Below are 24238 nucleotides of genomic sequence, written 5' to 3' on the forward strand. Positions count from 1 at the left end.
CAGGCATCCCTCTGATAAGCATCTGTTTCGAGGAGGTAGTGGAGGTCCGAAACCACCGCAGGAAGCAAAGAGCCTTCTGAGGACCCGCTGAGGAGCGCTGCAGGCTGGTGGTTGAGAGTTTCGGATGGGAATGCGTGAAAGCTGGGGGATGGGAAGATGTGGTCAGAGATAGGGGTCTGAGGATGTGGGTTCAGAGAGGGCTATGTGGAGCGACAGGGTGTTGGACGGGGCTGGGTGACAGATATGTTTCTGGAGACACTCTAGGCATCGAGAGGCCAGAACAATGGGAGCTAAGACTCAAGAAAAGCGTAGAGCTGATCTCAGGGATGAAGAGAAGTGGAGGCCATTGATGGTCAATGGCAACCTGTTTCTTATAAAACGGGGATTGGAAGAAGCAACTGTTGATTAAGAGCACTAGCTGCTCTTCCAGAGGCCCTGGGTTCAGTTTCCGACCCACCCGGTGGCTCACAACCATCCATAACTTCAATTCCAGAAGATTTGATGCCCTCTTCTAGCCTCCATGGACATGGGGCATACATGTAATGTACAGACATACATGCAGACAAAGCACTCATACACACAAAATAAAGATTAAAAAATTAACAGGCTCATAGATAGTGAAATTGTTAAAGTTTTAGAGAAGAAATGTAGGAGAAAATTTGGGTACCTCAGGGCTGGGCAGGGGAGTTGTGAGGCAAGATTCCCAAAGCATAGGCTATTAAAAATAAAACAAAACAAATAAAAAGACAAATTACTAGGCTCCTCAGAAGTAATGACCTCTGCACCCTGTGGTACCGTGTCAGAGGGTAAAGCAACAAGCCATGGGCTTCAGAAATGTCTGCAGAGCACTGGTTGACTGGGAACTCCTACCTGGGGTGCTGATCACCACCAGGACAAATTACAGTCAGAAAAGAGAGGGTTGATCAGATCTTTGACCTAACCCTGAGAGCACACACACTGCAAGTAGACACGGGGAAATAAAACCCAAAACCTGTGCACACTGTTCTTAGCTATGGGGGACACAACACACTCAAATGAACATAACAGAATGGAACATGTACCAGACAACTCAAGAAATGTTGTAACTCAGAGAAAAACATTCAGTGTTCCCAAGTTGAGAGACGTTCACAATATAGCTGACAAGCACATCTCAAAGCAAAGATACTGTCCCAGTGAATGTCTGTGGGGTGCAGAGAAACTGGGCCTCTGTACACAGCCAGTGGGCAGTGGGTATAGCACTCATTCCTGAAAAGTTGGCTAGGTTCTTTAAAAACTAACCATGAGCAGGTGTGGTGGTCCATGCCTTTAATCTAAGCACTCAGGAAGCAGAAGCAGACAGATAGGAGTTTGAGGCCAGCCTGGTCTACAGAGTGAATTCCAGGCGAGCCAGGGCTACACAGAGAGACCCAGTGTCAAAACAAACCAATAATAAACTAAGCGTGTAGTCCAGGGACTCAGTCCAATTAGGAGAGTGTTCTCTGAGAACATGTGAGCACCTGGATTCTACCCTCCCCAAGAAACACACCCACATCAAAAGCCAGACATGGTGGTGCATGCTTTTAATCTCAGCACTGTGGTGGTGGGTCGCTGGGGTGCCTTGACCAGCTAGCCTCATCGCTGAGCCCCAGGCCATTAAACAAAGTCCTGGGTGAAATATAGCATTTGATGTGTATAGTATAAAGCTGGAAACCTAAATATCCTTGCTGGGTGCAGTGTTGGTCACCCAGTGAGAGGAGAATCAAGCTCTGGGTGCATGTAGCAACCCAGGGGGTGCTCAAGAGCTCTGTAGCTAATAAAACAAGCCTGTCTTGAAGAGCGCCACACCACAGTCTCAAGGAGGCAACATGACAGATATCAGGACTAGACAATGAGTCTCCAGGGGTTAAGGTTGAAGGGAGGAGTGAGACCCCACAATCTGAGATTAGCAAGGGAGATCCCTGTGTGCTAGAGCTGACCTATGTATTAATTATGCTGTCTTCCCTAATCCATCGGCTGATTAAATTTCATTTGAGTAAGTGAGCACACACACACACACACACACACACACACACACACACCCCGATTGTGCACTGACTATTGAATCCCTCCAGAGCCCATGCTGCCCCAACTCCAAAGCTGAGGGTATTTCCGAGTAAGTCATTTGGAAGAGTTAGGCTGTGGGATGGATTTCCTGTAAATTAGCTTGTTTAAAGAGATTCAGGACAGAGCATCCCTTTGTCATTGAGGACACAGCAAGAAGAGCTGAGCCGAGTCTGGCCAGATAGCATCTGGACCCTGGACCTCCCAGCTCCCAGAACCATTGGAAACAGAGTCTTCTCAAAAAACTATGGTCATAAAAAATTAAAACAAAACAAAACAAAAACATGGTCATGACACTTTGTTCAGAAGCCCCTATGACAACCTGTGTAACCAGGGAGACCAGAAATAGGGTAGCAACTGCTACTGAGGTTACTTCTTCATCTGATACTGTCATGTAGGATGCTACAGAAGAGGGGTGGGGTTAGGAGGGTCTGGGTGAAGGTGCTATGAGACCTCTATTATTTTAGCAACTTCCTGTGAATGTAAGATTATCACCCCAAAAGATACAAAGGAGGTGGAGGAAGAAGCAGGAGAAGGAGGAGGAAGGGCAAGAGGAAGAGGAGGAAGAGAAGGAGGAGAAGGAAGAGGATGAAGAAGAGGAGAAGGAGGAGAAAAAGGAGGAGGAGGGGGAGGAAGAAGAGGAGGAGATGAAAAGTCTTAGTCTGCACAGAGACCAGGAGCAGCAGAGATAGGCGCTGCAGAAACCTGTGAGGGGTAAGCTCCTTCCAACTGCGTTGTGCAGACCTACCAGGCCAGATGCCTGGTGGGGGACATTAACTCATGCCAGCAAAGAAAGAGTGACCCCCAAGGATGTTGCCTGCTGAGAACAGGACGAGACATCCGAGTCCTGAGCAGAGACTGACATGTGGGTGAGCTCCACCCTGCCCTGCTCTACTCACTTCTGTGCAGCTGTGGCTCTGAAAAGAGGGAAGCATGCTCCTGTCCTACCCACCCCAACTCTCAAACCCCAGTCTGTCTCCCCCTCAATGATCTCCAGTGTGGTAATTAGGGCATCACCCTGTGTGACGGCGCTTCAGCCAGGGAGGGTCCTCTGGGGCTCCTTGCAACCCCGGCCCCCAGCAGAGAGAAGTAGCTAAACAATCTTGCTTTGCACAGTAGGAGCTGTGTACATCCCACTCTTCCCAAGTTACATGAGGACACAATTTATCTTTAGCCCAAAGCCACCTGCTTGGTAATCTGCTTCTGTGTACCCGATTGATCCCACCCTCCTTACGTTGGCTGGAAACACGGCTGTTTTTATTTAAAGCAGCCAGCAGGCACAGGATACTGGACAGGGCGGCCCAGCGTGTGCCCATCTGGGTGGATGCTACCCATCTCCCAAAGATGAGTCGGTCCTTTCAGGTCCAAGTTGGTGGGGAGCCTGGTACCACCTGGATGTGATATCTGGAACCCAGTAAGAGGCATGCCAAATAGACTGTTGCTTGACTTATTTATTCAGTGCTGGCCACAGAGGCGAGTCTTCATTCTAGGACGTCGGACTCTCTTGCAGACCTGCGTTAAAAATCCTGAAAGGGTTTATGGACAATATCACCCAAGGTTGGGGGAATGTTGAGCTCAGTAGTGTCTTAATATATGGATATGTGTGGTAAGGAGAACATACTACCCTGTGTCCCTATGCTTGCTCAGTCACCCTGATCACTCTTCCATTTTACTGACACGTCACACCTACTCAAATCCACAGATATCTCTTTTCTCTCCTCTCTTTACTCGGGCCTGCCATGTACATGGGTGGAAACCCCCTCTAACTCTCTGTAGAGGTCAGAGTAGGCTGTCATACCTAGAGCCCTATAGGCCAAGTTCAAATGAGGAAGAGGCCAGCTACCACTGTGACCATGGCAGCTTCAGAAGGATGAGGACCCTGGTATCAGTGGCTAGCCTTTAGCAGGTACTCTCCCAGGCTTGGTGTATCTGTAGTCTGAGATGCAGATACCTGAGATCAGATTTCCACAGTATCTCTGGGTCTCTACTGCACAGCTAACCAAACACCTCCACTCAGGGGAGCACATGAACTGTACTGCCTGACTCAGTATCTATATGGTGGTTGAAGTGAACACTTGTCATTTAAACTCTGAACTACTAGGGAGCGAGCCTAGGGGTTCATGGATGCTGGACAAAGTGAGTTGTCTTTTGCTGAGCTGTGTCATAAGCCCATTTGATGTGTGTGTGTGTGTGTGTGTGTGTGTGTGTGTGTGTGTGTGTGCCTGTGTGTGCTGTATGCAGATATATGGAAAGATGAATATGTATTCAGAGGACAGAATAGAATGTCAAGGGTCTCCCTCTATCACTACCTATCTTATTCCCCTGAGACATGTCTCTCACTGAGCCTCAAGCTCTTCACTATGGTTAGGTTGTTCAGTAGTGAGCTCCCTAGTCCGTTCCCATCCTTGGTGCTGGGGTTGAGGATGTGGGGCCATGCCAAGCTTTTCAATTCGTGTGGGTTCAGGAGATTCCATCTCTGACCCTCAGGCTTGTATAGCAAGGACCTTACCCACTAAGCCATCTTCCCCGAGTTCCTTCATCTTCTTACTCTTTTTAAGACAGGCTCTCACTAAGTCACCCAGCCTGGGCTTGCACTCATCCTATTATACAGACTGTCCCGAAAGTTGGCATCCTCCTGTTTTGACCTCTCAAGTCACTGAGATTACAGTAGGGAATTTGTATGATTCCCATCGGGCCTGGCCCATTTAAGTCACTTTAAAGGGTAGAACTTGGTGGCAGGAATATCTTCACATTGTTGTGCAACCCTCCAGGCCATCCAACTCCAATGTTTTTCACCACAACAAAAAGCCTTTGAGTGGTCACTCTCCATTTCTCCCTGCCATCTGGCAACTGCCAGTCTTTACTCTGGCTCCGGGGACTTGCCTATTCTGGATACACCCGGCAGATGCAATGGTGCAACATTTGGTATTTGGGGTCTGGCTTCTCTGTTTAGGCACCATGAGGTTGAGATTTATCATTGTAACCGGTGCCAACACTTCATTACTATTTATGACTGAGTATTACTCCGATGTATGTCTAGGCAGAACTTTATTATTCCTTTTGCTGGGGCGTCCTGGAGCCTGGAGATGTCTTGAGCAGCTCTGCTTCTTCTTCAAGGGCCTTGAAAACATCAGTCACGTGCAGGAGGGAGGGACTTGGGGTGTCATTGATGGTCCTTCTTCTCAAGCCCACAACAGCTTGGGAAACATCACCGCTCAGTATCTACCTCCCGAATACTGAGTGAGCAAGTGAGTGTGACCACTAGACCAAAAGTATGCTCTTGGCCCCTAGAGGTACTTGGGGCCACAGCTGCTAGGCTCACAGACACCTTTTGGGAGAAAAACCCAAAAGCAACACACAGGAGGCAGAGAGTGGCCACGGTGTTGGTTGCAAGAACACATGGGTATGATTACACAGGAGCCTATTTCGGCTCTGATCACTGCTGTGACAAATTGCCAGACACCCAGTGGCTTAAAACAACACAAGTGAATTACTTCATAGTCTGGATGCCAGAAGCCTGACAGAGTGCCACTGGGCTGACGGAAAGCTGTCGACAGGAGCTGCATCCTCCTGGAAGCTCCAGTAGGCACGGTTACTTCTTTATTTTTCCAGCTTCTAGACGCTACCTGGGATGCTTGACTTGGGGCCTCCTCCTGCACCTCCACAATCAGTTGTGAGGTAGCGTCTCCCTGACACTCCTCCAGTCCCTCTCACTTTCTGGCCATGGCTGGGATGCTGGGGATGTTGGAGAACAGGTTGGGAGCTCTGGGGTCATTTAGCATCATCTTCCAGCACAAGGCACATGTGAGATACATAGATATACATGTAGGGAAAAAATCACATATACAAAATCAATAAACCAATCTCGGGAAAAAAAGTTTTAAAAGACAAGACATACTTTGGGCTCAAGACACCCAGCTTTGACCTCTGCCTTCTACATACATAACCACAAGTTGTAAAGTCCCTGATGCCAAGGAAAGGGGCAGTGGCCGGTTCTTGGAATGGGGGCATGTACATCTTTGATGGGGCAGTCATTCTGAAACCATTCCCTTGGCTTCCCACAGAGCAGACAATCCTATAAGTCCTTCCTAACTCTTGGAGTGGGAAGACTAAAGCAGAAAGCACTGACCCCTGACGTCACATCTGGAGCGTAAGTCCCCACTGGAGAGGCTTCCTTTAGATCACTCCCACTCTTTCTCTTCCTCTTCTTCCCACAACTGAGAAGCTGAGGGACAATCTCCAGAAGATGGAGCTTGGAAGTGGGACTCTGGAATCCTTGTGACTGTATACCTCTGGAGTTCATAGAGCCTCTGGTATGGCCAGAGGATCTAGAAAATGCATTTTAGGTACAATAATCAATCAATAAAAATCAATCAATCAATCAATCAATCAATAAATCAATCTATCAATGTGTGTGTGTTTGTGTGAATTGAGAGTGAGCATGGCACATTTGGGCTGTCTTGGCTTTCTACCTTATTGAAGGGGGTCTCTCTTGTTGAGGGGGTCTCTCTTGTTGAGGAGTCTCTCTTACTATGGGGGGTCTCTGTTGAGGTAGGCTCTTTCTTGTGGCTGCTGTGCTGTGTACTGTAGGCTAGCCAGCCTCTGAGCTTACAGGCAACGCTTCTATCTCCATCTCCCATCTTGCTGTAGGACTTCTGGAACTACATGTGTGTGCCACCACATCTGGCTTTTTACTTGGGCTCTGGAGGTCAAATTTGAGTCCTGAGGCTTGTTCAGTTTGCCCTTTTACCCACCGAGCCATCTCACACACTTTGAAATTCCAATGAGCCCTGAAGCTGGGACTTGCCATAACTTAGTGATGAATTTGAAAGTTTTTGAAATGGACTTTATTATTTAAAAAAAAAAAAACAGACATAGGAGATGTGGGGGACTACACAGGTGTGATTGTATGTGCTGGTGGTGATGGGTACATTGGGGATGTGACTAGGTATAAGGTCTTTGTCCTCCATGTCTATATGGTCAGGTACTGCCTTCCTTATGTCCTTTCTCAAACGAGCTGAGTCTAGGAAAGAGAAACTGAGATGGTGCGTTGTAACACTCGAGTGCCACCAAGGTGCAATATGTATCTATCCTCCATGTGCTGCAGATACATGCACAACAGGTACCCTAGATGCCCACCAGAAGCTGAGAGGACAGTGTTGCTTCACCTAGCTCCAGACAGGGCTGGGGCACTCTTCCAGATCAGTGAGCCTTAGCCACTTGCATCAAGACGCAACTTTTCCATCTTTGCTGAGACCTTCTCTCCTTGGGGTTCTGTTAGGGAATCTCAACAATCAGCCCAAAAGACTTGAGGCACCATGAAAGGAAGATGGGAGCAGAAAAAAATGCCACTTGGTAATCTGGCTTTTGGGGTTCCAATGGCATCCTTTAGGAACTGGGTTCTCAGAGCATAAGACATGCCATATGCCAATAGCTGTGGCCTCAGCTGCCTGGGTACAGCCACAGTGGGAGCTCAACACACTGGCACCTGGGGCACAAAATACTAGCTCCAAGCCTGGAAGAGAGGGCCAGATAGAAGAGGCAGAGCCTTAGGTATACTTTTGCCTGCTAAACTCTTAGGAAGCTTGGGGGAAGAATGTGCATCAGATCCAGGCAAGCTCCTTTGGCAAGGTCTCAGCAGGCTGGATTGGTAAGGACCCTTCCAGTTCCTGGGATCTGCATCACAGAAAGGATAGAACACAGCTGTCTATAGGAAAACACTCATTTTTTTCCTTCACCCAAGAAATGTGTTTTGTACTGGGGGAGAATCTTCAGCATTCGGAGGGTCCTAGGTTTGATCCCAGATATCAAAAAGAAGAGAAGAGACAAGAAAAAGTATATAGTGAACATTAAGCATCGTGCTAGTCTTAAGGGATGAAAAATAACACCTTGTCCCCTGCAGTCATACATCTTATGGTCTTAAGGAAACAGGCAGGTGGGCACAGTGTAGCCCAAGATAAGTTTTTTTCCCCCTGTTGATTTCTTCATTTGTTCATCAAGTGTCTCTTGTGAGCTACTTACGCCTCAGAAACCAACTAGAATTCTACCTGAAGCCCCTGACATACAAGCCACAGTCTGGAGTGGCTAGTGAACACAAATCTCTGAATAGCTGGGAAAACAGTTAGGCTGTTGAAAAGAGATGATCCCCTTTGACCCAAGTGGTTTATTGGAAACTTTGTATTTAGAAGACAGTGCTGGATACAGTCAGCTAGTAGCAGATATAATGTGTTTGTCTTGTATCCATCCTCTTCTCAACTGTGTGTGGATGGGGGACCAAAGGTTGGCCTCCCTGGAAGCCATAACATGACCTCTGGCTGCAGAAAACTCATAGCTAGTTGGGAAAAAGAAGAAAACATTCCATAGCTCACTCAAACCCCCTCATCCCCAAAGTAAATGTTCCGAGTTCCTGTGCATTCTCTGGGCATCTCCACCAACTACCTGCTAATTGAATGACTCCTTGTGACCTTCCCTTTTCTTTGTCTGACAGTGACAGAGTTGGAGAGGTCTTTGCTTTCTATACAGGTGAAGAATAACCCAGAGAAGAAGAGCAGGCAGAACTGGGTTACAGGGGACACCCTGGAAGAGCCTGTTTACTGGCTGGCACTGTCAAAAAAGAAGTGGCCCACTCTTACACTGGTCACCATCATAATCTTTTCAGAGCACTGTTGCATTTGGCTCCTGAAGTGAAAGCACAGCCTTCTCCATTAAATAGCTTGGTCCTTTCAGGATGCTGGACCACTAGGGCAATTAATTCATTCTTTACTTAAAAGTTTTCAGTATAGATTTTCTTCATTTATAGGGTAGAGGTGGGAATGCTTGGTGGTATACATCTTTAATCTCAGATACTTGGGAGGCTGATCAAGGAGGATCATGAGTTCAAGGTTAGCTTGGGATATATAGGGAGACCCTGTCTAGAACTAAAATCGAAGACTGAGGATTTTGCCTGCTGGTAGGTCTGCCTAGAATGGTGCAAAGACATGGATTTGAGCCATGGCACTACAAAATGAAGAGGAGGTGTAGGGGAGGGAGGAAGGACATGGAAAGTTAGAGGTGGGGATGGGACGGTTCCATTATTCCTCCAAGGTAAGGAAGACTAGGAGCTGTGTTGTGTGCTCCAGGGGTGCCAGACGACACGTTCATCTGAAAACTGGACTCAGTTATTGTGACTCATTCAAGAGCAGGACTTGCCATAGTCTCTGTGTCCCTGAGTCTTGACCCAGTTTCTCAGTGCTCATTGGTCATCCTGAGCTCCCCAACTTACCAGGTCCACAAGGAAGCACATCTAACCTCTAAGCTCACTCTTCCTCGTGTCCCCATCCTTCTTTCTTGACCCCTCCACTGTGGCCTGGGTTCCCTCAGCAACTTCTTGTCGGGGCCTGGTCATCCTTAGCCACAGCCCAAAGTGTAAACTTGGGACCCAACTTTTCCCTCTTTCTAATGGGGTCAAGATGTCACCCATTCCTTTCCAGAAATTCACTTCATCTCTTTTCTGTTTAGACTGCAGCTAGACTTAGTGGGTGACTGTCCACGCAATCAGTGCTAAGGGTTGTAGTTGAGTAACAATGAGGTACACGGGAGCTCACAGCTTGGATGTATGCTTCCCAAGGGTGTATGTGGGGTCCCAGCATGTGCCACAATGTCCCCTGTGTCCTGGGCTGCTGGCCTAGGAGGAATAATAACAATAATAATTAGTGATAATCCTAAGACACAGATGGTTCATCTTCACATCTACCTACTTGTCCCCAAAATGTTCTCCAGTATTTATTTTCATATCTATCTCTCCCTCCTTCCCTCTCCCCTTCTTCTCTCCCTCTGTCCCTCTCTTCCTTCCTTTCCTCCCTCCCTTTCCATCCTTCGCCCTGTCTCTGTGTGTCTGTCTCTGTCTGTGTGTTTGTGTGCATGTGTGCACACACATGTGGAAGGTATGTGTGTTCATGTGCATGTGTAAGTGTGTGCATGCACATTTGTGAACACAAGTGTGGGAGGCCAGACATCAACCTTGGATATTGTTCTCAGGCAGCATTCATGTTGGTTTTGAACATGGAGACCACTGATTTAGTCAGGCTGGTGGTTGGCAAGCCCTAGGGCTTTACCCCACTTCTGCAGGGGAAGGCATTACCGGGCTGTTTGCCATCGGAGTTGTACTTTTCACATAGGTTCTGGGGATGGAACGCAGGTTTGCCTTCATGCATGGATGTAATCGCTTCTTCAATGCGACTGAAATTGGCAGTGAGCAGTGATGAAGACCACAAGGCCCTCTGTGCCTACACACCTGGACTTTCTGGCCTGCTCCACACGCCACAAGCCTCACGGTGACCCTGGGGTTCTTTTGACTGCTTTACTCTCCCCTTTACCTCTTCTCCTCCTGATCCCTGAGTCTGATGAAGTCAGAGCCACAGAGTCTTACTTATTCTGCCTTTCCCTGGGTTTAGAAGCTGCTGTTTGTGGGGACAAAGCCCACTGTCCAAGGCCTGCCTCAGGGAATTGTGAACCACCTGCTTCTATCTTACAGAAGCAGCCCTGACTTGGCAATGCCCTGTTAGACTTGGAACTCTGTGTGGAGGCCACGGTGGAGTTAGGAGACAGAGAGGGCATCGGGGTGTGTCTCAGGTCCTACAGGGTCCTGTGAGCAGATCAGTAGACAAGGGAGATGGGTGTCTCCTCCATCCCACTTGCTCCACACCTCTGTACCCAGGAAAGGCTATCCTTCAGACTCTCAGCAGGACAGGCTTCTTCCATCCATTCTCTTTCCACTGGAGTAGCTGGTTGCATGCAAGTGCATAGGCTTGCCAACTCCAGGTCCACAGCCTTGGACTCACGCAGCTGCCCTAGGATTTAACCACCAGGTGGACTTCTTTTCTGTTGGCTTGGAGGGACCCATAGATAAGGAGTTACGTGAAGGACCTGGAGCAAAACCCAGGAGGTAAGATCTAAGATTCACGAAGGAGGCAGGGACCCTGGAATGCTCTCTAAGCCTTCCCTATCTGGTCCTAGTAAAAGGGAATACCCACACTGAACACTTGAGGCGCCAGCTCCTTACACACCACAGGTAGCCAGGGTCTGAGCTGGCACTCCCTCTCACTTAGATGACCTTGCAGGCTGAGGTCATCTGCAGGGTCCAGACCATGGGCTCTGCAAACCCTTTAGTCTCAACAACTTGAGAAGGGAGTTTTGCCCAGGATGGCCTTAGGTGGCATTGAGCAGAGCCACGCCCTACAACAGGGGACGATAAGCTTCAGATTACTGTCAGATCTAACAGATAACAATGCAGATCACCAGTCAGTGTGGGTTCTAGTGCTTAGTGCTAGTACGTTCCACACATGACTGCTTATCAGAAAGTTGCATATAACTGGACGCCTCACTCACCACTCAGGAATCAGCAAGGGAGGCTGGGTTGTGACCAGTCATTGAAGAACTCTCCCTAACCTGCTGACCCCATCCACTGTTGCATCTCTGGCCACAAGGAGCCCTCCGCTCCCCACTGACAAGTCCTTTGCTCCCAAGGCTCTCTCCTTCCCAAACAGTCACCCTGACCATGTGTCCCATTGAGTGGGAATTGGCCTTTAGCCCCCATTGCTACATGGTGGGTTCCTGCCTCTCTGCCATGTCCCTCCACCAAGTAGGAAAGCCGGGAGGCTTCAGCTCAGCTTCCCCCCTCTGCTTCACCTCAGTACTACAGGAGGCCTGAGGGTGTCCGTCCATGGGGGAATTCTGAGAGCTCACTTGAGACAGCTCCTAGGCCCTCCTCATCAGACCCTAAAGTCCTAAACTCACAAGATGTGGCTTGCCAAGGATCCTTAGCTCCGACAGCCCTCAGGAAATGACTGAGAAGTATTTCCAGGGCATGACCTAGCAGAGGCCTCCAAGAGCTGGTGGCAGAGCAGAAGTGTCTTTAGGTGGTGTCTTTGGGGTGCCAGCCATTCTCTCTGAGCTCCTGCTGGTATGGTAAGGGACGTGACTCCTCTCTCCCCTAGGCAGGGTTGAGTATCTGCTTGCAAGCTGACCAATACCGTGTTGATGGGTCGGTCTGGAGGGCTCAGGCTAGAAACATTCCCATTTTTCAAGAGGGTTGGTTCCATGGGCTCTTGCCTGGTTGGTAACTGGAGCCCTGTGATTGGTTTACCATCTACCCTCGCCCCAGGCCCTTGGGCACTGAGGATGGCCACTGGGGGGCAGTGCTAGCCAGGAGACCTGGCAGGGATCCACCCTCCTCCCGCCAGAGGCCCTGCGGCAGGGAGCTGTGTGTACCAGACCCTTACTCACAGTGTGAGGATCAAGGCAGTGCTGGACACTGGGATTTTTCCCAACGTCCAGAGCTACACTCATCTGGACTCCCCACTCCATCTTTTTCTCAAAACACACACACACACACACACACACACACACACACACACACACACACACAGAGAGAGAGAGAGAGAGCACCACACAGCACCACACAGCACCACACAGCACCACACAGCACACACACACACACACACACACACAGAGAGAGAGAGAGAGAGAGAGCACCACACAGCACCACACAGCACCACACAGCACCACACAGCACCACACAGCACCACACAGCACCACACAGCACCACACAGCACCACACAGCACCACACAGCATGTGTGAGAATCAAGGTAGTCCTGGACACTGGGCTTTTTCCTAATGTCCAGAGCTGCTATACCTGTCTGGACTCCCCCCTCCATCTCTTTCTCTCTCAGAACACAGACATACACAGAGAGAGAGAGAGAGAGAGAGAGAGAGAGAGAGAGAGAGAGAGAGAGAGAGAGGAGAGGAGAGGAGAGGAGAGGAGAGGAGAGGAGAGAGAATACCCTCCATACAGGCTCAGATTTCAGACCCCTATTGCCTTCCAAGGGTGTAATGTAGGAGACTGTGAACCTTCTTTTTGCTTTACTTCTGGCAGGGAGCCTGGCAGAAATCTAGGTACAATTTCAAGATAGATGGAGGAAGGTGCCAGGGTGAAGGCCCCAGTCTATGGTCACCTTTCTTGGTAGCCTTTCTCCAACTTGGCTCCTGTGACACACACCCCCCCCCCCCGCCCATCCCAGCCTGACAGTACTTCTCCATCTCCAGTGCTGAGGCCAGTGTCCACTGCCGCCTTGAGGGTACTCCGCATTCCAGCTGGTTGCTCAGCCTCAGCTTTGGCCCTGGAATGGGTTATATTGTCCCCTCGCTAGACTGCAGTGCCAGGAAGTGTCCTTCCATCCTAGCTGCTAGCCATCGCCAGTACCCATTTTACAAATGGCAAAACCGAGCCACTGAGACAGATAGCTACTTACCCAGGGACACACAGCAAATTAGAAAATGTCTCCCTGTTCTGTCTCTATGCCCCTTCTGCGTATACACATGGTGGCATTCATATCTCAGGGACCTTAGGCAGCTCAACCCTGCATCGATGTCCCCCATGTCCTTCCTCTGTCAATTTCAGACTTCCTAAGGCTAATGTCTAACACTCTCCTGTGTCTTGAACTTAGTTCTGGCTCACCACAGCATCCATACCCAGAAGAGGGCCACAGTGGGCCTCACTGCAGGCTGGGGTTCAGGGAGCTGCTGCTTCCCACAGTCTTCTCCTCTGCAGAACAGGGCATGTCTGCACCCTCAAGAGTCTGTAGGGATAGAATTTATACAGATTCTTAGAGAGCCCCAGGTATTTAGGCATGAGGACCCAGCAGCCATCTATATGCATTCAGCGTCTCCCCATCCTGTCCCAAGGTCCCCAGTGCTAGCCCACTGGTGTTCCCATTCTACGTGCCCGGCTCCCCAGCCTGATACAGTGGATCCACCTGGCAGGAGGCTCCTCTGGGTTCTGAGATACTGCCCCTAGTCTTCTTCATCAGTATTCAGTCCCAGGCTGGATGGGCTCAGGAAGAAGAGGTGCTCTATGGCTCAGCACACTCAGAAGGGACAGGGTGGGACATGTGGGTGGCCTGTGGCTTTCCTTAGTAAGTGCCCACCTGTCTGCTGTTGCAAACAATCTCCCTCCCTTAGCCCCACAAACACAAGAACAAGCCATGTGAGGGAAGGCAACAGCAAAAAGGGGTGTTGGGGGAGGCACTCTTGGGGAGGGTTTTTTTTTTCCCCCCAGAGGTCCTGCACTCATCACCCATCGGCAGCTGGGTTTTCATTTTGTTTTTGTTTTTTGTTTTTTGTTTTTTGTTTGCTTCCCCTGAGAGCTCCTCTGCACTTCTCCTGAGCTCTGCCAGCGACCTTGAAGCTGCCAAGGTTTTCTGACATCAAGGCTCAACTTTCCCTCAGCTTCTAGGCTGAGAGAGCTGTTTCCCATGAGGCTCAGCGCAAGCCAGGGGCAACAGCAACAGTAACAGCAACAGCATGAACCGTCCAAGGCCACCATCCCGGACCCCTTATGCCACCTGTACAGCTGCCTCCTACCCACTCCTGGGTGCGTGTGTGTGTGTGTGTGTGTGTGTGTGTGTGTGTGTTCATTCGCGCACATATGTGTGTGTGTGTGTGTGTGTGTGTGTGTGTGTGTGTGTGTGTAGGCCAGAGGTTAGTGTTGAATGTTTTCTCAATCACTTTCCTACCTTATTTTTTGAGGTAAGGATCTCTCATTGGCCTGGGGTTCCCAGGTCAGCTAGACTGGCTGGCTATTAAGCCCCAGGGATCTTCTTGTTTCGTCAGCCAAGGGCTGGGATGGCAGGTCCACACTGCCCGGCTTTTTACAGCATTGGGATCCTCAAGCTTGTGTGGCCTGCACTTTAGCAATTCAGCCACCCCCAGACCCCAAGCCTTGTTTTGAACAGCTCATTTCAAAGCCTCCTCACAAGCCGGCTTCCTCTGTGTGCTTCGTGGCTTCCGCCCAGAAGTCTGGCCACAGTGTTTACTGCCGTGTGGGGTGGCCTGGAGGGCTGGCGTAGGGTGCTGTTTCCCCCCGCATTGCTGAGGAGTTTGGTGGGCAAAACACCCAGCTGCCCACAGTTTCCATCTTAGTCCCCCGGCCTCAGCCAGGACAGCAGACACACAGTCAATGGCGATAACTCAACCCGTGTTTACCTGGAATCTTCCACGTGGGAGGCGATGACCTCGCTTGGAACCTAGGATGGATTCTCTGTGGAGGTTTCTGGGCTGGAAGAATAAAGAGCGCCACCTTTGAGCAGGCCAGACCACCATCGTGCTACATGACCAACGATCTGCTCTCTGTCTTCCCTTGGCTTCCAAATCACTCCCAAGAAAATGTCAGGGCCAGGTGCCACTTAGGATGTGAAATCCCACCATCTGAGTCAGAAGTTCCCTCCTGGAAAGGAGGTCCCTGTGTGTCCCTAGCAGGACAGTGTTGTCCTAAGACCTTCAGGGTCAGGAAGATTGTGGGGGTGTGAACCTGGAAGAGAATGAAGGTCATGGAAGCTGTAGGCTTTGCTTCTTGGACTGGCAGTCTGTCCACATGGGGCCGAGGGACGGTGGCTGCATCTGTTTCATAACTGGTATATGTTAGTCTTTACTCAAGGCCAGCATCACTCTGAGAAGGTCTGCCTTGGTCTCCAGGGGAGATGCAACAGAAATGAGCTAACTACAGACAATGTTCCAATGTTCCCACAGAGCAAATGTGTGGGAGAAGAAGAAGTCCTGAGTGACAAGAAGAAGCACAAAGATTCAGGCCAGTGGCTTTGATTGGCATTTTTAATTTGTCTCTGAGATTCCTGACCACCAAAGCGAAAGTGGAAAAGCCATCAGCACCTACAGTCGCCTTGGCTATTCCTTGCATGCTGTTCCTGTCAGGGCACTCAGGGAATGTGTGGTACTCCTGGGGAAAGCGTACAGGATGCCTGCGCTCTCCGTCCTGGAGACAACTGCCCCATGTCTGAGTAGGCCAGCATCTCTGCACAGCTTCCTTAGGGGATGGCTCTGTCAGAGAAAGTGGTCGTCTGGTGCTCTAGAGAGCACAAAACCTTCCCAGCCTGGGCTGTGGGAGATGAGTTTCCCATCAGGTCCCTCGAAATGGAAAACTGAAATGGACGACATCTTCAATAGTGGCTGGAGAGCAAGATAAGTCTCGAGAAATGGCTTCTCAGAAGAGTCCTCAGTGTGAGCCAAGGGCACCCTTTTCAATCCACAGAACCACCCTTATGAAGACAGAGGGTTTCACACTGCCCAATTTGGAGGGGGGGTGGCTAGTTATATTGCCTGCAAGGTACGGTGGGCACTGGAGCCAGGCCCTGGCAGAAGGTTTAAACTCAAGGTCCAGCTCATCTTCCCATGCTGTCTCCCTGAGCCCCATGCATAGGCCAGGCTTTGAGCCCTCCCCAAATGGCAAAAGCAGAACCCAGAGGACAGTACTGTCCTCTGTGGCTACCCAGAAATCTCAAGGGATGAACCAGCCTGTCTCCATCTCGTTCTTAAAAGCCATCCTACAGTTAAAAAAAAAAGTTAGGCTCATTTCTGTTCATGATTAAAGCTCTGTTTCTCAAGAATTGGGCTATGCCCCACCTGGAACCTTAGCAACAAATGGTTCTGAACTGTCTGTCTCAGGAAATGACAGCCTCGTCTTTGTTTCTAAAGGTTGTTATGAACCACCTGTTGTTATGACTACCGTGTTCTCATCACCTTGCTATGTTCTGCTCCTGTAATCCTGCAGACTTTGCCCACCAGATCCCCTATTTGGAAACCCCCTACCCCTGAGCTATAAAACCCCTGTCTTCCCTATGCCCAGTGCTGATCTCTTGAACCCAGCCTTTAGGGGGAGACAACCTGTGTACATGAATTTTAAAAGCTTGCTTTAATTGCTTGCTTGCTTTAATTAATTTGGCTGTGATGATTTCGGTTGGTGATGTTTCTCCTCAAAGCTTTGAGACTAACACAGGTCTTGTGGCCCTGATCTTGCAGGTTAGGCTGTGGCTCTTGGCCCTTGAACAACAGATGACAACAGCGCTGTGTGCCAGCTGCCCAGAGGTAGGTGCCTATGTGGCTTAGCTGAGTTGGGATTCAGTGAGAAGGACCTCAAGTCAGTGACCTGCAACCAGGACCAGTGGCAGCCCTCCCTGTCATCTAGGTGAGACTTTCAGGGGTGACTGTAAAGTAACAAAGTCCACTGTCACTCAGGGAAGAGACTCATGTGCACATATCCCCACACAGGCAGAATTCCCCTATCCTTGCCAAACCCTTCCTGCATATGAGTATTCCTCATCTTGACACCCACACCTCTGCCCAGGCAGCATTACCCATAGGTGGCAGCAGGAAAGTAGAGGAAGGTGACCCAGGTCAGGCAACAGTAGGAGGCCTTAGGCAGCTTGGGGCTCATTGACATACCAAATATGATGAGAGAGTCACCCCAGTGTGCTCCTTCCTTGTCATCCATCAAGAATTAGTCTCAGGGGACTCCCCTGAGAACACCATCCTGACAAGAAATGGTCAGCATTTGTGATAGGTTTTTGTAGATACCCTCCCTTACTTGAATTCTCTAGGTTCCTGAGGTTGAATCTACTGAGGCCCAGTGTGTGAATGGCGCCAGAATGGCCAGCAAACTCCATCACATAGGACAGGAAGATAAGAAAAAAAAAGTCTGCACATATGAAATTTTAAAAAATGGCAGCTGACATATAAAACTTTTTAAAAATGGCAGCTGGGGGGTGGCAGCTGCAGTGCACACCTTTAATCTCAGTGCTAGGGAGGCAGAGGCAGGTAGATCTCTGAGTTTGAGACCAACCTGGTCTACATAGTGAGTTCCAGGACAGCCAGGGCTACACAGAGAAACCCTGTCTGGAAGAACAAAAACAAACAAATGTTCTACCTGTAGTTGGTTCAAAGTTTTTTTGTTTGGTTGATTTTTTTGGTTTTTTTTTTTTTTTTTTTTGTAGGCACGGAGGAGATGGCTCAGCGTTTGAAAACACTTGTTTATGTAGAAGACCCAAGTTCAGTTCCTAACACCATATGGTGGCTCACAGCTGTCTGTAACTCCAGTTCCAGGGAATCTAGCGCCCCCTTCTGGTCTTCATAGGCACCTGCAATGTGTGGTGAAAAAAAGAAAAAAAGAAAAAAAAGCCATGCAGGCACACATATAAATAAATATCTTTTAAAGTTAAAGACTATGTAGACATGAAGGGTCAGCTGCACACTAGAAGAAAGTAAGCAACTGTCTAGAGAAGGTTCCCTCATGGCCAGAGAGACATAGGAGAGGATAACACAGGTGGACCATCCAGTGAGGAAAAGATTATTTTAAAAGAAAAGAGACTGAACCCAAAGACCAGGGGCTGAGCTGCGGTACATACATCTTGGGGGTCTAGAGTGCAAAGAGTAGCAGCAGGAAGAATGAGGGACAGAAGGAGAGGCTGAAGGGGACCCTGGGCCTCAGGGGTCTGCATCTGGGGTCTGCAGCCATATCCTCAGAGACCTAGGCATCTCTGAGAGAGCCTGCAGTCCTCACAGCAAACCAGCAGCTGACGACTCAGCAGCCTGGAACCTGAGTGGGATTTAATTTTGTTTACGAGAAGCTCTCTGTGGGTTTTTCTTTCTTTCTTTCTTTCATTTAAATTATTTTTTTGATAGAACAAACAAAACAGGCAGAATAGATGTCGGGCTGGGCCCCGCTGGGTCTGTCTGCAGCAGCTGGGGAAGCTGAGGTGTGACAGGCCCCTGAGGTAGGGAGTATTCCAAGGTCTGGCCAAGCCACCTCTGTGGAGGTAAGGGGCTGTACTTGGGACCCCTGCTGAGAAGGTGGAAGGTGGCTGGAAGGGGACAAAAGGATAAAGCAATGGGGATTGCCAGGGGATTGTCAGGGAAGGCCCAGAAGTCCAGTGGAGAAGACCAGCAAGTAGGAGGCAGAAGGCCCTGTGTGATTATCCAGGCCTGGCACACAGACGCTTACCACCCACATGCTCATGGAGGGTGTCCAAGGTTCTGGTCTCCCCACACTGTGGCCTCTGGAGAATGCCATCCTTATCACCTTTCTCAGAGCCCACCCTGAAGAGATACTTAGGGCTCTCAGACTCCAAACATCGACTGTGCTCTGGAGAGGCCCTCTTGGCTGTGAACTCCCCGCAGGCCTCATCCCTATCTGAGTCCAGCAAGGCAAACAGGTGGATCTCAGCTGACTCTATTTCTGCTCCCAACACTTCTTCCCCTAGGCCCAGCTTCCCCACCTCCACAGGGTTGGCTCTGGTGGCAGGCTGCATGGCAGAGGCTGCTGGCTCCTTAGACCCATTTCACAACCTTTTTTTGGAAGCAGGTCTCAGCGCCTGCGACTGTCCTTATTTCTTCTTGCTTTTCCTATAGTTGGAGAAGGGAGCTCAGGGTGGCAGCTGTGGAAGGTGAGGACCCCTCCTGTCCTACACACACACACACACACACACACACACACACACACACACACGTAGGCCCTGGGATGTCAGGGCCAGAGATAGTCTCCTAGCAGCTAGGGATAGGCTGAGTGTCACTTACTTGCCGTATCTCTGCATGCACACGAGCGTGTGTGCCAGGATCAGCCCAAGTGCTTACACACCCACAACCTCTGTTTGTGTGCACATGCGTCTCCCAGTGGTGTTTCTTCATCCGTGTGTCCCTGGGTGTGCTTGTCTGTGCGTCTGCCTAGAGTGGCCTCACTGGGCTTGGACTCTATAGTAATTTCTCTTTCGACAGAGATTACTAGAAAGTCACACCCCATGCTGACAGGTTCCCTGCACTCCGAGCTGTGAGTTCTGAGCATAGGTTCTGAGCCAAAACCATCTCTCCACCCTTGCTGTGTACTCTGAGGCTTGCAGCTGCTCCCCAGAGCAGGGAGGAGGTTGGAGTCCAGCCTAAGACCCCTCTACTCAGCAGGGTATGCAGCAGCTGTATGCACTCTGAGGTTCTGGTCCTCAGCTCCCACGCCCTCTCGGCAAATCTCGGGCCTCTAACTATCCCAGTTTGAGCTGTGGTCTGCCTGCAACCACCTCTCTAGGTCAGGCTAGGCTTGGCCTTCCCCTATAACCTCCTTCAGGCACAATGCCCAAGCCCAGGCATCCCCACGGTGCATTGATATCTTCCTTTACGGTCTCTCAGATTCCCAATTTGACCTTCACAGCGACTCTTCCATGACCCCTAATGACCTCCAGCCTCAGGTCTCCAGAGGCCCCAGGCTTTCTTCTGTTGTCCCAGCTGTGGGCCTTCCTGCCCTGAGGCCCTCACACACAAAGCCATCACCACTTCGTTGGCTCTCTCCTGCAGGCACCAGGCAGCCTTTTGCACAGAGCTCACAATCTGCTTTAACACCAGGGTGGCAGCTAGCACACCCGGTGCCCTGCGCACCTGGCACCTCACACACAGGTGACTCATGATGGGCATGACATCTTCCCTCTAAACTGAGATGAAGCCAGTACCAAGATCAGCCCAAGTGCTTACTTGACCAGCAGGAGGCGCTTGGGACGTGGCTGGGGTGGGAACTGAGTTTAGTAACAGGAGCCCTATCCCATGGTCACGCCCCTACCCCCCAAATTCAGGCTAGAGGTGTGCTGAGAACAGACTGGCAGAGCTTGGAGAGTATCCACTGCTGCCCAACAGCAGAGGCCACTCTCTGTACATACCTGTACACATACCTGGAGGAAGCACACAGCCCCTCCGGAGCTGCCCACCCCAAGTTCACCCCCTCCAGTTCCTAGAAGGCCAGTTCCAGGAAGCAGCAGGAACTGTTCTGGCCTGCATATGCTGTTTCCTGGAAAACAAGCTCACAGCCCCCAAGGGGGCCTCACAGGGGAGGCTCATATCCAGAGACTGCCGACAGCCTGGAGCCACAGGGTGGCCTAGCACTAGCTAGGAGCATAGATACAGCTTGTAGGGGTGAGGTTAGCAGGGACAGAACACCATGGTGAGTTGCCAGAGGAAGAACTGTCTTGACGGGGGACTCCAGTGCCACCTGGAAGCCCCTGTCCTTTGTAAGTTCCCGTTGGACATTGGACAACAAGGAGGCAGGAAGCTGGCATAGTCCAGTTCTCACAGACACTGAGGGTGCTGGCATGGGAGCCCCACAGAGGGAAGTCTCAGCTCCTTCCCTCAACCCCAACTGCATCCTGCTGAGGGTGTCTTATTTAACCCCAAAAGCTCCTGGCAGAACCTCCTCAATACACTGGATGTATATGTCCCCGGGGCTCTCTGTCTAAAGCCCGGGTGGCACAAAGAGACACACAAAATCTTGTCTTCTTCCCAGTATAGGTGGAGTAGGAGGCCTGATGGATGCTTAGAGAATGGAGGTCTGTCCTGGTGTTGGGGGTTTGAGGTGGGTGCTCTTCGGACCACCACTTGTGCATAGCCCTGATACACCTTTGAAATCACCCAGACCCTGGACATTGGGTACAGAAGGTCAAAGGTCAACCACTGTGCCAGGAGAGCAGTAAGGAGGGAACAGGCTCTTCCAGCAGTACCCTTCACTTGGCAGGCTGGTGGAAGGTGGGAGCAGAGATTAACAGGCCCTGGCTTGTTCACTTTCCCTGAGCACAGAGGCCCCACGGGGCCGCTCTAATTGGTTCATGTCTGACTGTAGCAAAAGAACAAATTGATTTCCCTCCAGCTGTTTCTGAAACCACAGGTCCTCATGCAGGCACAGGCAGATGGCTGTGGCACTCTGCTTCTTTGGCAGCATTGGGGCAAAGTCGGGGGTGAAAGGCAAAGAGGTCTTGTGGCAAAGAAGGAATCCAGCCTCAGTGTCCCAGAGTATGCACACACTCAAGCACTCACTTTGACGGAGGAAGAAGCCGGGAGGCATCCCGGACTCCAGTACTCCTTGCAGTAGCTGTCAGAGCCAAGTTTCGAACAAGATCCTATGGTAAAAACCAGTTTTTCCTCTACATGGGGCTTGATACACAATGGCTCAGCCATATTGTAGTCTTTACCCACAGGACACACATTTTCTTGCCCCGGGGCCTTTGCACGTGCTAAGAATGTTTGCTCCATTTCCCTTCCTGCGTATTTCTTTGCCAATGGACAATATATTCTTGCCCCGTGGACTCTGCAGGCAGGTCCTCACTTGGACAGCTTCTCCTGGGAAGGGGCCTTGGCCCTCTCTGCACTCAGCCCCTTGCTTAACTCACTTTGTGTGGAAAGTCTAGCTTCCCATGACAGGTCTAGCTTTTCTTCCCAAGGAGCAAATACAGTCCCTGTCCTCATAGCCACCATTCTGTATGCACAAGCAGCCTCAGTGCCTGAGGAACCACAGATGCTACCTGGGAGGAGATAGGAGACTGGGTGTGGGGCAGGGAACCCCATGGGCTGAACTTACTGGCAGAGCAACCGGAAACCAAGGAAAGAACTGGAACCCCACCTTTCATAAGGCTGAGCCCAGCAAGGCTTCCCACAACACACCTGGCCTCCTGCTTAGAAGCCTGTAGTGAGCCCCCCATCCCCGCCTCCCCAACCCCACCTCTCTCTCACTTGGGATTCTTTGTGGTGGAGTAGATGCCGCCCCCAGACTTCGTTTTCCTGTCTGCGTTCTCCGCCTTTTATCCATATTTCTCCACACCAAAGCAGAGCCCTGGAGTTCATCCAGCCATGTGAGCTGTGTTGTCCGTCCCCCACCCCACTTCTCTTTCACCTCCCACCCCCAATCGGCCACCCAGGCCTCTCTGCCCCTGCAGACCCTCTTTGTGTCCTTCCTCCCAAATCTGCATCATAAAAAGCACCAGGCCCAGATGGTTAAGGAAAGCCTTCCTTGGGGTGGGGAGAAGGGGCCAGGCTGTACTGGCAAGGTCAAAATTCTTTTTATTTCCCTGCGACAGGGGCCATTCACATGGTAATAAGTCACACTCCCATCAGACGTCTAGGCAGCCTTTCTGAAAACTGCATTTTTAACCCAGCACAATTGCTCTGTGAACAAGTCTACAGATAAAGATCCTGAGGTGTGGGGTGCCAGGGGCAGATGCAAAGCCACCCAAAGTGCAGAGGGCTAAGGAAAGGGACTGTTCACCGACCTCCTGGCTAAAAAAAAATCACTAAGTCCTTCCATCCCAGAGTGAAGGGTGGACCGAACTTGTGACTCACCACCAAGACTTGCTGACAGACAGATGAACATTTGCGGGGCTGGAGGGGACTTTCTGGGGCCTTGGTCACTTAAGCAGGTAGTATGCAATCCTCAGTATCCCAGGACTTAGGTCTCCCTGTTGTGTCTCAGTAGGCCGCCTCCCCTCTGACTCCCAGATCCCTGAAGCCCCAGGACGCTGGCAGGTTGTAGAGAGTCAAGCTTCAGGTGTGGCCGGTTCTGGGGTACAGACCTAGTCCTTGCCTGAAGCTGATCGACTCCACCAAAGGCCCGATTTTCAACCAGGAAGTCTGTTGCTGTTGTCCTAGGGGTTTGTTGTTGTTGTTTGGGGTTTTTGTGTTTATTTTTTAGTTTTGTTTTTGGCCTGCTTTTTGCACCCTTTGGGGTTTGTGCCTGAATGAAATGAGAAGGCCACAGTTTTTCTTCTTTTTTTTCTTCTGGTTTTCCTTTTAAAGTTTTAGAAAAGTTGTACAAAAGTTTTAAGACGTTGTTCTTGTGCAACTGAAAAGCTGCAAGATTTGGCAGTCATCCATGAGCTGGGGTCAAATTCCCAAATGAAAACCAGGTTTGGGGGCTGAGAGATGGCTCAGGGGTTAAGAGCACTGGCTGCTCTTCCAGAAGCCCAGTGCTTTTTTCCTGTCATGCACATGGTGGCTCACAACCATCTGTAACTCCGGTTCCAGGCGCTCTGATGCCTTCTTCTGGCCTTCTCAGGCACACATGCAATATACATAAAAGCAGAACACGAGCATGCAGAAAATAAAAATAAATAAATCTTTTAAAATAAAGTTTGCTTGCTTCCCACCTAACTATTTTCTTGTCAGGGACCCCAAACTTCACATACACCCAGAAGATTTTAGGGGACATCCTGATTTCTGGTGGCTGAGATAGACCCAGAGCTGGACGCTGTGGTGAATCTCTGACAACAGGAAACAAGAACAGACAGTGGGCAGAGCCTGTAAGAGTTCTCTGTAGATTTTCTGTGCTCCAGAGGACTCAGTGAATGTTAGGTCATTCATGTCTCCTAGCCTACCTTTTACAGGACCCAAGAGTGCTTCCCAGGAAGGCGCACAAGCTGGAGGTGGAGGTTCTAAGTCAATGGCGGCTGCAAGCATCACGGCCTGAAGGGTGGGCTGTAGTGCCAGATGAGAGTGGGTGGGGCTAAAGAGGAATAAGTGGGGCTGAGGAGAGGGGGC

The 24238-nt window shown here is 50.3% G+C and overlaps 1 long non-coding RNA gene across 1 annotated transcript in view; it reads left to right on the forward strand.

Annotated features, from left to right (window-relative positions):
- The window catches only part of LOC143436773 (uncharacterized), a 60063-nt gene extending 41939 nt beyond the window's left edge, over positions 1 to 18124 (forward strand). The window contains exons 3-4 of the long non-coding RNA XR_013106571.1: positions 16928 to 16993; positions 17899 to 18124. This is a non-coding gene — a long non-coding RNA (uncharacterized LOC143436773). The remainder of the gene's footprint in view (positions 1 to 16927; positions 16994 to 17898) is intronic.
- Positions 18125 to 24238: the final 6114 nt, after the last annotated feature.

This window comes from Arvicanthis niloticus, chromosome 23 (assembly GCF_011762505.2).
Source record: "Arvicanthis niloticus isolate mArvNil1 chromosome 23, mArvNil1.pat.X, whole genome shotgun sequence".
NCBI lineage: Eukaryota > Metazoa > Chordata > Mammalia > Rodentia > Muridae > Arvicanthis > Arvicanthis niloticus.